General features: G+C 42.2%; 1 long non-coding RNA gene across 2 annotated transcripts in view; it reads right to left on the bottom strand.

Moving 5' to 3' along the window:
* Positions 1 to 1,198: 1,198 nt before the first annotated feature.
* The window catches only part of LOC137614312 (uncharacterized), a 190,843-nt gene continuing 177,337 nt past the window's right edge, over positions 1,199 to 14,704 (bottom strand). Inside the window, exon 5 of one of the 2 annotated variants that reach the window (XR_011039066.1) lies at positions 1,199 to 1,881. This is a non-coding gene — a long non-coding RNA (uncharacterized lncRNA). The remainder of the gene's footprint in view (positions 1,882 to 14,704) is intronic. The other variant, XR_011039069.1, reaches the window with a different exon arrangement.

The raw sequence follows: 14,704 nt of genomic DNA, 5'->3' as shown, positions 1-14,704 counted from the left end.
AGGCTGAGAAGCGATAAATACTCTGGTTGTAGACGAGATACCCCTATATAGAAGGGAAAGCAAGTCTACCCAGAGGGAATTACCCGCAGGCAGGGGAATAGGGAGCTTACAAGGGTTCCTACATTAGGTTAGGAGGGGTTGATACACAATCAACTCAGTCCCTTATATGGTCCCCAAAGGCAAAAACACTTACATCACAGTAAATAGTATGTTTAATAATGCCACAATCTTCATAACTTAACTTAGGAACACTAATATATATCATGCATGAAAACAAGCGCTAGGCTGTCCAGCCTAGGGGCTAAGCTAGCGATCTAGTATGGAGTCGAACAGCGACCGTAGTCTGATGAGCGCTAAAACACGATATAATGATTCCCTAGCTATGAAGACTAAATAACTATTAATATTAATTAGTTAAAGGACCGGAGAAGGCTATTCTGGCTAACTAAATAAAGCATGCAACATGAACAGCGGCGCCGTAAAATGGCGCGTCCAGTATCGGCACAGCTCTGCCACAAAACACAATATTTTACGAAAAGTAGAAGTTACTTTACGGCCAGAGCTTATTTAAACAATACTGGGACCTGGTACTCAACTTTCCAGAAGAAGGCGAGGCTGAAGGCTGCGACATTACGGCGATGTAAGCAGATAAAGAAATCACTTGGGAAAAATCCGACTTAGCGTAGAAGCTACAGGCGAAAGGATGAGGACGGACGTGACGTCATTTAGCAATGGCGCCCGCTTGTTTACGTCTCGAGTACCAAAATGAGCCAAGGATGAGAGTAACTTTGGAACGGCTCCTCAGTTACTCAGCCACCTTTCCATATCGAAGTGTTAACTCTATATGGGGTGCAGATAGCTATGTGGCGTGTTAATACATGCATCCCTGTTGATATATGATATCCTAGAGGGAAACCTTTAGGGTACTCGCACCAGAAGTTAGAATTCTGTGATAACCTTTAGTTTAATTCTCTGGGAATATCCACTGTAGTTAAATATACCCTAAGAAGCTACTGAAGGAACCTTCCATCAGGACGTCATGGTTTGAGCCAAAAAAAAAGATCTTCACCCAGTAGGACCCCTCACCTGATAGGGAAAAGGGTTATCAGTTGAACTATAGGTCACAAATATATATTAAGTAAAGTCAAGATCAAATATCTGGACTTGAGACCGTATATGGTAATAAAGATTTCCTACGTCATTTTCGTTAAAAGAGAAAATTTACTTAAAGATGAGACAATGTTTGTTGGCGAAAAACTAGCAAATTAACATTAGTACTAAAAGTTTTCGCCGATATGTTTCCTGATTTATAATAGTACCACAATCAAGTGTTTGTGTCACTTCAAATGCTATACAGAAATGATGGCAAACATACAAGTATTGTGGTCAAAAGCCTGAGATGATGACCAAAGTTATTATAATGGAGATTTAGTAATATTTCTAATTGCAAAGAAAGTAGAACTTAATTTTGCACCTTCAGTTGAAATTTTAAAATAAAGAAAATTACTAGTATTTATGAAGTTTAAGACTTAATCAGCATAATGTAAAATGAAAACTATATGGAACAGAGAGCAACAGATTTCAGGATTTATATAAAAATATTAGTTTAGTAGCTGAATTCTAACAACTAACTTTAAAAGATTGATTAGGTAGTATCACAGTACTTAGAATAGCCTCACTTTTAACAGATCTACACAAGTATTTAGAAAATTATTAATTCTCCCTACACTTAAACCTATGGCATATATATTTTTTTTTCTCTTGAAAGTCAGATCCTGAAGTCCACTCACACAGCAGAACAGAAGTTTTCTTGTGATTAATGGAGATCACCATTGTCTGCCATAGTCATTTGTTAATCTCTAGTATGCGACCAACTGTATCCTGAAAAAAAAATTAATTACTCTTACAATTTGAGGCAAATAAGTTTTGTTAGGCATACTAAAACATAATAAAAGATCATTTAAAAACTTTTCAAATAAGATTAAAGCAAAAAAAAAATAATAATCCATCTTTTCATAGCTAGTCTTTCATGAAAATCAATATTACCAAGTATACATGCATTCAATAGATTCAGTTTATAAAAATGTTTGATCATGTGATCTAAATAAATAATTTATATTTCATTTAGACAAAACAGATTTGATTCTCGAGTTTGTTAAAAAATGGCATATTTACAAGTCATTTGTATTTTTCCATACTATACAAACCGAAGATCTTTACTTAGGATAAATGTTTCTGAACGAGCTGGATTTACCCATAAAACTTTCATGCGAGATGACCCTCCGCTAGTTAGCGGGGTTAGTAGGGGATAGACCAACCTTCCCGCTCACACATTCACCCAGTGAGCTCTCTTCACTTTTGATTTGAGGAAAGTGATGGTGGGAGATATTTGTAAAGAACTCTTGTTTGTTTAGTTAGGAAAAATACAAATTACTTCCATATTTGTTATTTGTTCCTTTACAATTACAAACCTTCATTCTTTACTTAGGAGACTCACCTCTAGGTGGGTGGAAGTCCAAATTTCAATTGGCTGGACACATTGCCCTGGGATGCAAATCTAAGCTCAAACGAGCATAAGTGTGTCCTAACACCTCGTGAACCCTCAGCCTGTCAGAGTTGATGGCCTGAGCAACTAAGGTAAGTGGAAACTTGCACTGCGACTTGACCAGGCAAGTATAAGGAGTGAGTTAACCTATACTCATAATAACACATAGAAATTTCATAACTCCTCATTGCAGGCAGATTAGAAACCTAACAAAATAAACACATATTTCAGACCACAAAACTAATAAGGTGCTTACATGCAATCAGGAGGCGGCCTACTTGCAGTCTATGGATGCTATTCCCCAATATAAGGGAAGATGAAGGAAGACAAGGCCAGTCATTCTATCCATTCATCCCAGGCCAGTACCACTGTAACTTCTGCCCATGACCGACTACTACTAGTTCTACAAGGGAGCTAAGGTAGATAAACCACTTGTTGAGCAACCATCACAGGACCTATTTTGAACGTATCTAGGGTCCAGTGGGTTACATCTTGCAGGTAATGGGTGATGAAGGTGGTTTCCCTCCTCCACAAGCCTGTTTGGAAAACCTGCCCCACAGAGAAGTTTCTCTTGAACACCAGGGATGCGATTATGCCCCTAATGTCGTGAGCTCTAGGTCATGCTTGAATCTAAAAGAAAGGGTGTAGGATGGTCAGTGAGCACATTGTAGTACTTCCTCTGCTTGCCAAAGGCGGAGGAAGTAAACAAGACGAGTTGCTCACCCTCAATAGAGTCTTTCTTATCCGAGATCTGCGATATGACCTTTTTAATGGACCCTGACACCATGTTCACCATGTTAGACCAAGGCCACTTTAGCTTGGTCTTACTGGGTCGTAGGGCATGGAAGAACAGATCTAAAACCGCGTCTCTCCTCTCAGGAGGGGAGTACTTGGGATCTCAGAGTCCATTAATCTTCCTTTTGCAGGACAAGACTTGCATTAAGGAATAGTCTAACTCCCCTTGATTGGTGTCAGGAGCTTTAGGGCTAGCCAGAGTAGGCAACACTGGGGTCCGAGGCTGGAATGTTAGATGCAGCATGGACTATTTTGACTAGAAAAAGTCAATAATTGTCCGTGAATGAATTTCTGTATCCTCTGTTTCTTGGTCACTTTAACAGGGATAGTACCCAATTTATCCCATAAGGGATCAGTCTTTGAATGGGCAACCTTAGTCCAGTTATTCCTGATACCTTGAGATACCTTGAGAAGTGACCAGGAGATGAAGAAACATGGACTGGAGGAAGAGTTGTACCACAAACAGTGGTAGTCATGCTCCTAGGCTATGGATCTCAAGGGGGACTAGAGCTCTCTAGAGATCCCGACACCATGAGGGGATAGCAGTTTTTCAGGTGATCAGACTGTCATGGGACTGGCCTTCACCTGCATGACAGCCTTAATGAGTTCTTAAAACCATGGCACATCCCTTGCGAATGAGGGGGTTGCCGAAAAGGCTTGTGACAGTGAGTGATGCTTGTGTGCGCACTAGTCGTGAGGGCACCCTTCCCCTGGCAGCCAAATACCTGATCGTGTATGTGCCACCATAGCAAAGTGCGCCAAAGGAGGGAACTGATTCTAATCAGTGGCAGAAATGTTAGGCAACATTTAATGAGAACGAACCTGATACAGTGTTTTCACTCATGAGCCTGAGCTCCACACGTAAGCACATGAACACTCACAAAAGTACTTGCACATGATTCTCGAGTTACCTGTATCTTGCGTGTGCCCAGCAGGGGACGCTCGCACTCGGCTGGTGGTGAGCAAGGTAAGATAGTTTTGCTGCTGAAAACTGTCTCTTGAACAAACTGGCACTGCCCCATAAGGAGCAGACGTCCAAGCTGCGTGCCCAGAGGCCAGCGTGCACATGAGACTCGCAGAGACTCATGGTGTCCTGGGGGCAAAAGGTAAAGTGGCCCCGACTCCAGTGAGTTGTCGTTTACGATCACAAGATGCCCTGAAGAGCCTAGCTTCGGAGAGCTAGTGCTAGGTGGTGATGAACCATGCACACTCTTACGAGACACTCAAGGGGGAGACCACTCGAGAGAGAAAGACCTTTCACGCTGGTGAGAGCGTCTTTCATCCTCGTAGGGTGGAGGTTCACGAGGAACCTCGTTAATAGGAATAACTGGAAGAGACAATACGTCTGCAGCTCACTGGCTGAGTGTGTGAATAAGGGGGTTGGTCTACCCTCTGCTATCCCTGCTAACTAGTGGAGGGTCGTTGACACCTTACATTAAAAGTTTTTATGGCTAAATATAGCTTGCACTGACACATATATCCTAAGTAAAAAAAAAAAAGGTTTCTATTTATGAAGGAACAAATATCATTCTTAGATGAAAACTAGCTTTAATAAATGGAAATTAAAGTATCAGTTGGTATGCATAAAATTGTCTAAAAATCATAAGGAAAGTTTCAAGTAATTGAAGGACTCAACAGTTATTATTATCATTATCCAATTCTGAGCAGGTGGAAGGGAACCTCAGTTTAATAAGGAACTGGAGAATTACAACAAAGCCAAACATTCTTAAATCTATTTCCATCACCAACAAATAACGTTTCAAACATCTGTGTGTTCATAATCATGTTCCTGTGTGAAAGAAAGTAAGCTACAACCCTAGTAGGAAGAGCATGATGTTATAAGCCCAGGGGCTCCAACAGGGAAAATAGCCCAGTGAGAAAAGGAACCAAGAAAAAGTAAAATATTTCAAGAACAGTAACAATATCAAAATAAATTATTCCTATATAGATAATAAAAACTTTAACAAAACAAGAGGAAGAGAAATAAGATAGAATAGTGTACCCGAGTGTACCCCCAAGTAAGAGAACTCTAACCCAAGACAGTGGAAGACCTGGTACAGAAGTTATGGCACTACTCAAGATTAGAGAACAATGGTATGATTTTGGAGGGTCCTTCTAGAAGAGCTGCTTACCATAGCTAAAGAGTCTCTTCTACCCTCACCAAAAAGAAAGTGAAAGTGGCCACTGAGATTACCAAACAATTCCGAGGCAGTGATCTCACTTCTGACTGAGGGCAGGTAAGCTTGAAACTCCATAAGAGCAAGGAAAATTCCATTGAAGAAGAAATGTCAACTCCTTTCAGTCTAAAGACTAGGCTTTAGGTTGAGCGACAGCCTTTCACCGCCAAGATTGAGCAATTTCCCTACCAAAGATACAGCAAAAACTCTGCAAACAGGGGTACAATGGCTTTATGTGGAGAGATCCTCTGTCTACGAAACCAACTGCAAATTATTATCCACTTCGCCTGGTAGATGGCAATAAAAGTCCTTCTGACGTACCCAAACATTCATTTCACCACTGTGTAAAAATCTCTGGGAAAGGAGATGCTGAATAACCTCCAGGTGTGAAGTCTGAAGTAAGCAATTGTCTTGTGAAAGATCTCTATGTGATTGTCGAAGAAAGTTGTGTAGGGGTGGTATCTCCCTCGGAACCTTTGTCTGCAGAAGTAGAAGGTCTGGATACCATTCTGCCTGTTGACATAGCAGTGCTATAGTCATCAACAGGTTGCAAGATGATCTCACCTTGTTGAGGAGTCTCCTCATTAGGCAGAACAAAGGGAATGCACAGATAGTTAAGAGGTGTTCTTTGGCTTGTTGGAAAGGTCTAAAAAGGCTCTTTGTATATTAGCACCCAACCCAACTCTTGGCCACCTTTTTGGGGCGGTGATCCCTAAACAGCGGTTTGGGTGACATTAGAAGTTACTTGAAAATAATTTGGTAAATTGATTGGTTTGGTCTATTGACAGATATAGTTAAGACTTCAGTGCCGAAATGAAAATTGCAATATCAGTAAAACATCCCTATTATAGTAATCAAGCAGCTGGACTCTACTCAAACATCAGAAGACAAGGGGTCTCAGTTCAAATCAGTTTATGAATAATTTTTGAGCATATGAGAAATGAAATACTAGACTTACATATAGTCTATATTACCCTTTCTTGCTAAAATGTTATGAACATCAAGGCAATATTACAACCACTAATTATTCGACAAGTATCATACTACAGGGTTAAGCAACATAGCAGTCTACTGCCCTAAGGTCGAGTATTTATAATCTATGACTCATGAAAGTAAGTTACTCTCTAATCTCACATTAGCTACTGCTTCACTGATGAGACTCATTGAAAATTACCTTTTAAGAAATATTTGTATGTGTAGAATGACCCGTTAGTATACAGACATAAAACTAATTATGTATAGTAATGACAAAATCTATGACCACCTCACCAAAAAACAATTTAAGAACAATCTCACTTTTAAGAGAATTTCTGTGATACTGCACTTTTTCAGATAGTATATGCTCAACACTATCTTGTACACTGTACATAAGCTACCTTACATAGATATACATTACCTACTCTGAAACCTAACTGATATGTAAACTCCTGGAAAAAAAAATGATGAAGATTTTAACTTCTCTTTAAACTGCTGTCAGGTAAATATTACATCTGCTATCACTGTTATCAGCTTTGAATTAGATATGAATAACTTAATCTTGTGCCATCATCGTTCCTTTGGCTTCCATCTCCTTCCCATATTATTCGAGGAATCGGGTTGCCCACTTGGAAGTTCTTCGTTTACTGGCTTCGGCTTCTGAATTTTAAATGTGCAGGTAGATAATGCATCTTAAAGAAAAGTAAAATGATATTTTCATAATAAAATAAATTTTTTAATATACTTACCCGCTGGTTATATAAAGAGCTGAAGTCCCCTGACGCCCTGGCAGAAATTCAAATTCTCGCGCTATCGAAGATACGGCAGGTGTACACCCGCACCCTAGCGGTAGCTCAGGTGGAACAATACACCAACTCCAGTTCTTCCATGCCTCATAGCAATACCACAGGTAGTCTCTAGAGGGGAGGAGGGTGGGTGTTAAATTTATATAACCAGCAGGTAAGTATATTCAAAAATTTATTTTATTATGAAAATATCATTTTTAAATATAAAACTTAACCGCTGGTTATATAAAGAGCTGATTGACACCCATTGGTGGCGGGTCAGAGACAGCTACATATTGAAAATTCACTTAAGGGTTACATACAACAAACTTAAGCGGTTATCACCTGATAAGGAAGCTGACAGCAATGATACTCTGCCTCATTTCGTCCGCTATCCTTAAGAGATCCAGTGATCCACTCAGGCTGAAAATCTCTAGGAGCTGTCAAACGGTACGACCACCTATAACATGACAGAACCTCAACTAATACCCTTGTTCCGGGTGCACTCTAGGAACAAATTGACCACCTAACCAAATCAAAGATTGCGGAAGACTGACGACCAATCTCCACAAACAACCATAACAAACGAGTTCCAAGAGATAGAAAAGGGGTATTAGGAAAAAGGGAACGTAGTGGTAGATCATTCACCCATTATCACATTTGCCGCTACAAAAGGACCCAACGTAAAACAGTCCTCATAGCGAGTCTGAACATTTCTCTGCAAAAACAAACTTACTTCTCAAAAGGTCGTATCCATCAGACTTTGCAGAGAACGGTTCTGTTTAAAGGCCACTGAAGTCGCTACCGCTCTGACTTCATGTGTCTTTACTTTGAGAAGCCTCTGATCCGACTCATCACATTGAGCATGAGCTTCTCGAATCAACAATCTGATGAAAAAAGACAAGGCATTCTTAGACATGGGCATCGAGGGTTTCCGAACTGCACACCACAGAGCGTCTGAGTTACCCCTCAGATTCTTAGCCCTGTCCACATAAAGTCGTAAAGCTCTAACTGGACAGAGTACCCTTTCTAATTCATCTCCAGCCAAATCAGAAAGGTTAGAAATCTCGAAAGATTTGGGCCATGGCCAAGTAGGGTTTTCATTCTTGGCCAGAAACCCCAGTTGCAAAGAACAAATGGTTTTTCCATTCCGAAAACCAATGATCCTGCTTAAAGCGTGTACCTCACCAACTCTTTTAGCAGTGGCAAGGCTAACCAGAAACAGAGTTTTCAAGGTTAAATCCTTAAATGAAGCCGAGTGTAAAGGCTCAAATCTGTCACTCAGGAGAAATTTAAGGACAACATCCAAATTCCAGGCAAGGGGAGCTGTTTGAATCTTCTTGGTTGTATCAAAAGACCTAAGCAAATCTTGTAGATCCTTATTATTAGAAAGGTCTAAGTTCCTGTGTCTAAAAACCGTTGCCAACATACTCCTCTAACCTTTAATAGAAGATGACGAGAAGTTATGTTTAAATTTAAGGTCTAAGAAAAAAATCTGCTATCTGGGTTAGAGAGGTACTGGAAGAAGAAATCACGTTAGACCTACACCACTCTCTGAATAACTCCCACTTGGACTGATACACTTTGATGGTTGAAGATCTCCTTGCCCTCGCAATTGCCTTGGCTGCCTTCTTCGAAAATCCTCTAGCTCTAGCGAGTTTTTCGATGGTCTGAAGGCAGTCAGACGTAGAGCTTGGAGGTTTTGATGATTTCGGGCCAAGTGAGGTTGTCTGAGAAGATCGGGTCTTATGGGAAGACTTCTCAGGAAATCTACCATCCATTCCAGTACCTCTGGAAACCAGCTCCTTAACGGCCAGAACGGAGCTATCAGTGTCATTCTGGTCTCTTCGTGGGAAATGAACTTCCGAATCACTTTGTAAAGAATCTTGAATGGAGGGAAAGCATAAATCTCCATGTGTGACCAGTTCATTAGAAAGGCGTCTATGTGCAAGGCTTCGGGATCCGGAACCGGAGAGCAGTAACACTCCAGCCTTTTTGTCTTTGCGGTGGCAAAGAGATCCACGAGAGGACGACCTCATACCGCCACAGACTCTTGCAGACGTCCGGGTGTAAAATCCACTCCGTGGAAAGAACCTGACCTTCCCTGCTGAGTCTGTCTACGCTCACATTGTTGACCCCCTGGATGAACCGAGTCAAAAGAGTCACCTTCCTTTCCTCTGCCCAAATGAGAAGAAGTCTTGCAATCTCGTACAGAGACCAAGAGTGGGTCCCGCCTTGTTTCACAATATAGGCCAGAGCTGTCGTGCTGTCCGCATTGATTTGGACCACTTTGCCCCTGATCTGCTTCTGAAGCCTATGAGAGCCAGATGAATACCCAAAAGCTCCTTTTGATTGATGTGGAGAGATGTTTGCTCCACAGTCCAAGTCCCCGAAAGCTCCTTCTTCTCTAGAGTGGCTCCCCACCCCGAGTTGGAGGCGTCGGAACACAACACGAGGTCTGGGCTCTTCTGAAGTAAAGACAAGCCTTCTTTCAGTCTGGGCTCGTTTTACCACCATTGAAGATGAGACTTGAAGGAAACCGAGATGGGAATGCAATCCCTGTCGAGGTTGTCCCCTTTCTTCCAATGGCGATTGAGATGAAACTGAAGAGGCCGCAAGTGCAACCTCCCCAGGGTCACGAACTTCTCTAATGATGAGAGAGTCCCAAGAAGGCTCATCCAATCTCTTACGGAGAAAAGTTCTCTCTTCAGGAAAGTTTGGACTTTTAGGAGGGCTGCCTGAATTCTCAACGACGACGGAAAAGCCGAAAACTCCGACTGTGAATCTCCATCCCCAAATAAAGAATCTCCTGGGATGGAGTCAGTAGCGATTTTTTCGAGCTCACCAGGAGGCCCAGTTCTCTGGAGAGATCCAAAGTCATTTTGAGGTCCTTCAAACAACAATCGGCTGAGGAGGCTCTTATCAGCCAATCGTCCAGATACAGAGAGGCTCTGATTCCCCTCGAATGCAGCATGCTTGCCACATTCAGCATGATCTTGGTAAATAATAGAAGAGCCGTACAGAGTCCGAAACAAAGAGCCCTGAACTGGAAGACCTTGTTTCCGTCCATGAACCTCAGACAACGTCTGCAGCTGGGATGAATCGGAAGGTGGAAATAGGCGTCCTGAAGATCTATAGAGACCATCCAATCGTCCTTCCTCACAGCCGCCAGAACTGTCTTCTGAATTTCCATAGTGAACGTTGAATTTGGACGTAACCATTTAGCACACTTACGTCCAGAACCGGTCTCCACTCCCCCGAACTCTTGGGTACTAAGAAAAGGCGGTTGTAAAACCCCGGAGAAGTTACATCCTGCACTTCCTCTATTGCTTGCTTCTCTAATAAAAGAGACGTCTGAAGACGCATGGCTTGCTTCTTCGGACCCCCTCTGTATTTGGGCGAAAGATCCACCGGATCTGTGACTAAAGGAGGATTTGCCAGGAAGGGAATCTTGTAACCCTCCTTTAACACTTGGACGGACCAGGGGTCCGCTCCATTCCTCTCCCAAGCCTCCCAGAAGTGAGTCAACCTGGCACCCACTGCTGTCTGAAGGAAAGGGCAGTCAGACTTTACCTCGGCCGGACTTGCCCCCTCTGCCTCTAGGTTTCCTTCCTTCTGGTTTGAAAGAGCCCCTTCCAGAGGATTTCCCACGAAAGGACTGAGAAGGTCGAAAACCAGAGGAGGATTCCTTAGGCTTACGAGAGGAAAACATCGAAGGCAAAACTTTTCTTGTCGTATTGGTTACTAAGTCATGCGTGGCCTTCTGCGTGAGAGCAGTGGCCACTTCGCCTACCAACTCTTGCGGAAATAAGGTATCAGCCAAAGGAGCGAAAAGAAGGCCCGTTTTCTGATAAGGAGACACTCTTGCAGAGAGAAAAGAGCACATCGTGGCCCTCTTCTTGAGGATTCCAGCCGTGAACAAGGCAGCTAGCTCGTTGGAGCCATCCCTCACACCTTTGTCCAAGCAGGACATCAAATGAACCAGTCCACTAGTGTCCGTGTCCGTCATATCTGAGACCCTCTTACTCAAAGCTCCAAGAGCCCAGTCTAAGAAATTAAACACCTCGAAGGCCCTGAAAAGACCCTTAAGCAAATGATCGAACTCTGGAATAGACCACCAAATCTTTGTTTTCCTTAAGGCAAGACGACGAGACGCATCCACTAAACTTGAGAAATCCCCTTGGGCAGGCGAAGGAAAACTCAAGCCCAACACTTCACCAGTCTTGTACCACACACTATATTTAGAAGCCAACCTAGTGGGTGGAAAGGCAAAGGCCGTCTTGCCAATAAATAGAGTCCAACCAGGAACCCATTAATTTCAAGGCCCGTTTAGAGGACCGAGAAAGAACCATCTTGGTATAAACTGGAACTTTGGCTGCTTTACCTAAGATGAACTCAGAAGGCAGAGAACGAGGGGTCACAGGAGTAAACTGATCAGGAAAAATTCCAGTAAGAATCAACATAAACTTACGAAGATCAACAGCATGTTGATAATGCTTCTCTTCCTCATTCTCAGAAACTTCCTCAATAGGCTCGTCTCAATCCGACTTTTCCTCAAGTTCGTCTTCTGGCAGTGCAGCAACTGTTGCAGCCTGAACTGAAGGAACAAAGTCTGGATGAGATTGCCTGTCAAAGCCAATATCTGCATCCAACTGACGGGGAGAGGTCGAAGTAGATTGACGTGAAACATAGAAGGGTAGACGTTCTTCGTCAACTAACAACTGCCGAGACCGCTTAGAGTCCGACTGCTGTTGACCAGATTGACGCTTGGACTCGGAAGGCAACTGCCGAAGATCGCTGAGTGGACGCGTAGAGTCCAAAAACTGTTGACGCGAACGATCAAAGCTGTCAAGATGTCGACGCTGAAAAATGATGATTTGACGCGAAGCGTCCACTAGTTGTTGACGCGGCGATCCACTACTTCAAAACGCGTCGCGTCCACTTGTCGACGCCGATGTTCTTCCTCACGACCAGAAGACGAAAAACGGTTAACCAAACTTCTCTGACGTGACTCATCAAAATCAACCTGGTGTTGAACACTATGAATGGGAGACCGCCTAAGCGATAACTCGTCAGCACCAGAGACCATCGAACGCCTGTGCGATAACTGGTCTGACGCCTGACGCCCAGACATACTGCCAACACCTGGTTGAAAAGAATCCATCAACGACGAGAGTTGTTCTTTCATAGTCACAAGCATGGACCATTTAGGATCTACAGAACTCCTTAAAGGAATATTCGTTTCAACGTCACCACGTATTTCGGGAGAAGAAAGCCAATCTGAAGGAAGAGGGGGAGCATGAATCGTAACAAGGTCTGAATCGGAAGGAATCTTATCAACACGAACACGGTGATCTGGACGCTTAGCCGGAGTGCAAGCGATGGGAGAACGGAAACGTTCCGGTGAGTCCCACGAACTACATCCTGGACGCACAGGCGATTCCTGACGCTGAGTAACTTCATGCGTCCGTTTAAGCGGTCTTGACGCGCGACGCCAGATCTCACTCCCCGACGCTTCATTGGAAGACGGGGATAACGCATGAACCTCACCTTTCCTACGATGAGGGTGAACGGCCTGAGTTACAGCAACAGGAACGTTCGAGGGGACGTCTGCACGATTGATGACGCTTCTCGTTCCCTTAAGCCGTTTGACATTACTTCTCCCATGGCTTCGAGAGCTCGAAAGAGGTCTTAGGCTAGGTGAACGACAAGATCGTGCAGACGCACCCTCCGCAACACTAAACACATTAGAAACACTTTTCACATTACCGAGATTCACGACTTTTCGGTACACTAACTTCAGACACCGAAACACTTTCCACAGTTCCGACAGAATCACGATTTTTCAGTACCTTTAACTCAGAAAAAATCGTATTTCTATCTTCCGCTAAGGACTCAACTTTCTCACCAAGAGTCAAAATAGCGGTAAACATGTCTTTCATAGTAGGTTCCTGATCTACCACCATGGGGGAAGGAATAGGATTAGGAACATTAACATTAGGTAAGGCTCTATCCACAGATCGTAAAGAACTACGCCTAGCTCTATCCCTCTCTAGTCTCCTAACATAACGTTCGTATGTTACAAAATCATCATCCGTTAAAGAAAGACACTCATTACATCTATCATCAAATGAACAAAATTTACCCCTACATTTCACACAAATATTATGAGGATCAATAGATCCTTTAGGAAGTCGAGTACGACACCCTTCACTAACACACCTACGTAAAGCAGGGGAGGAGTCGGCCATTTTGAATGGTTACGTGAAAGACCGACGAGCAAAAAATAAGGGAAATATTAATAAAGATAACCTCAAACAAAAAGATTTCAAGATTAGAATAAAGAGAAAACAATTAACGATAGCTTAAACTCAGAAAAGAACGTTGTACATCACCAAACAACTTCCCAAAAGAGTAAAACCACGAGAGCGAACTTCAATATGACAGCCAGCTTGGCGGGCAGAAGAAGAACTGGAGTTGGTGTATTGTTCCACCTGAGCTACCGCTAGGGTGCGGGTGTACACCTGCCGTATCTTCGATAGCGCGAGAATTTGAATTTCTGCCAGGGCGTCAGGGGACTTCAGCTCTTTATATAACCAGCAGGTAAGTTTTATATTTAAAAATATCTTTACTCCAAATGTTCTTCACCTTTAAGTTATAACCTGACTCTTGATAATCGATTTTGATACATAAAGAGTCACTTCTTAGAATTATATATTAGAATAACTGGCATATTCAACTTCATCCAAAGATATCAAAGATATCAAGATAACAGACACTTTAAACCTTAAATGTGATCATGCTGTCACGTTCTTTACACTGATTCTTGACAAAAACATCTAAAAAATAAGATCGCTAATAACGAGAGTTTGTAAAAAATAATAAGACAAAAGTTCAGCTTGGATAATTATCCGAAACTATAGTAGAAGCCATGTATAATATGTCATTGGTGCTTTCATATCGGATGTAGTCCAACTCGTTCCATCGCCAAGTTGGCCCATTGTGATTCCCAACTCTGCACACTACCAGCTTGGGCCACTATATACCAACTCGGCCAACAACACCTAAATTTACTTTGTAGAAGCTATTTTTTATCATTATATGTTATTTTTTTTAAACAATGGTTTTAGGAGTACTATCCTTGATACGGTTACCAGTACCGTCATTCCATTAGTAATATTGCATTTGAAGTATTAACAAGTAAATGAATTAAAATCTAAATTATATAGATGCATAGTTATATTCTTTCTAGTATAATAGATATACTATATTAAAATCTTTTCAAATAATTTAGCTTTATGAAAAAGTTTCAATGAACTAATTTTAGTACTTGGATTCAAAGCCAGTGAGTTTTACTTTCCTGAAGGATAGTAACCAGTCACTTCTGGATAAATTGGTCCTCTCAGGCCTTGCCTAGTCCTTGCTGT

This window comes from Palaemon carinicauda, chromosome 20 (assembly GCF_036898095.1).
Source record: "Palaemon carinicauda isolate YSFRI2023 chromosome 20, ASM3689809v2, whole genome shotgun sequence".
NCBI lineage: Eukaryota > Metazoa > Arthropoda > Malacostraca > Decapoda > Palaemonidae > Palaemon > Palaemon carinicauda.
The sequence above is the reverse complement of the archived record's forward strand: the minus strand, read 5'-3'. Positions and strand labels throughout refer to the sequence as shown.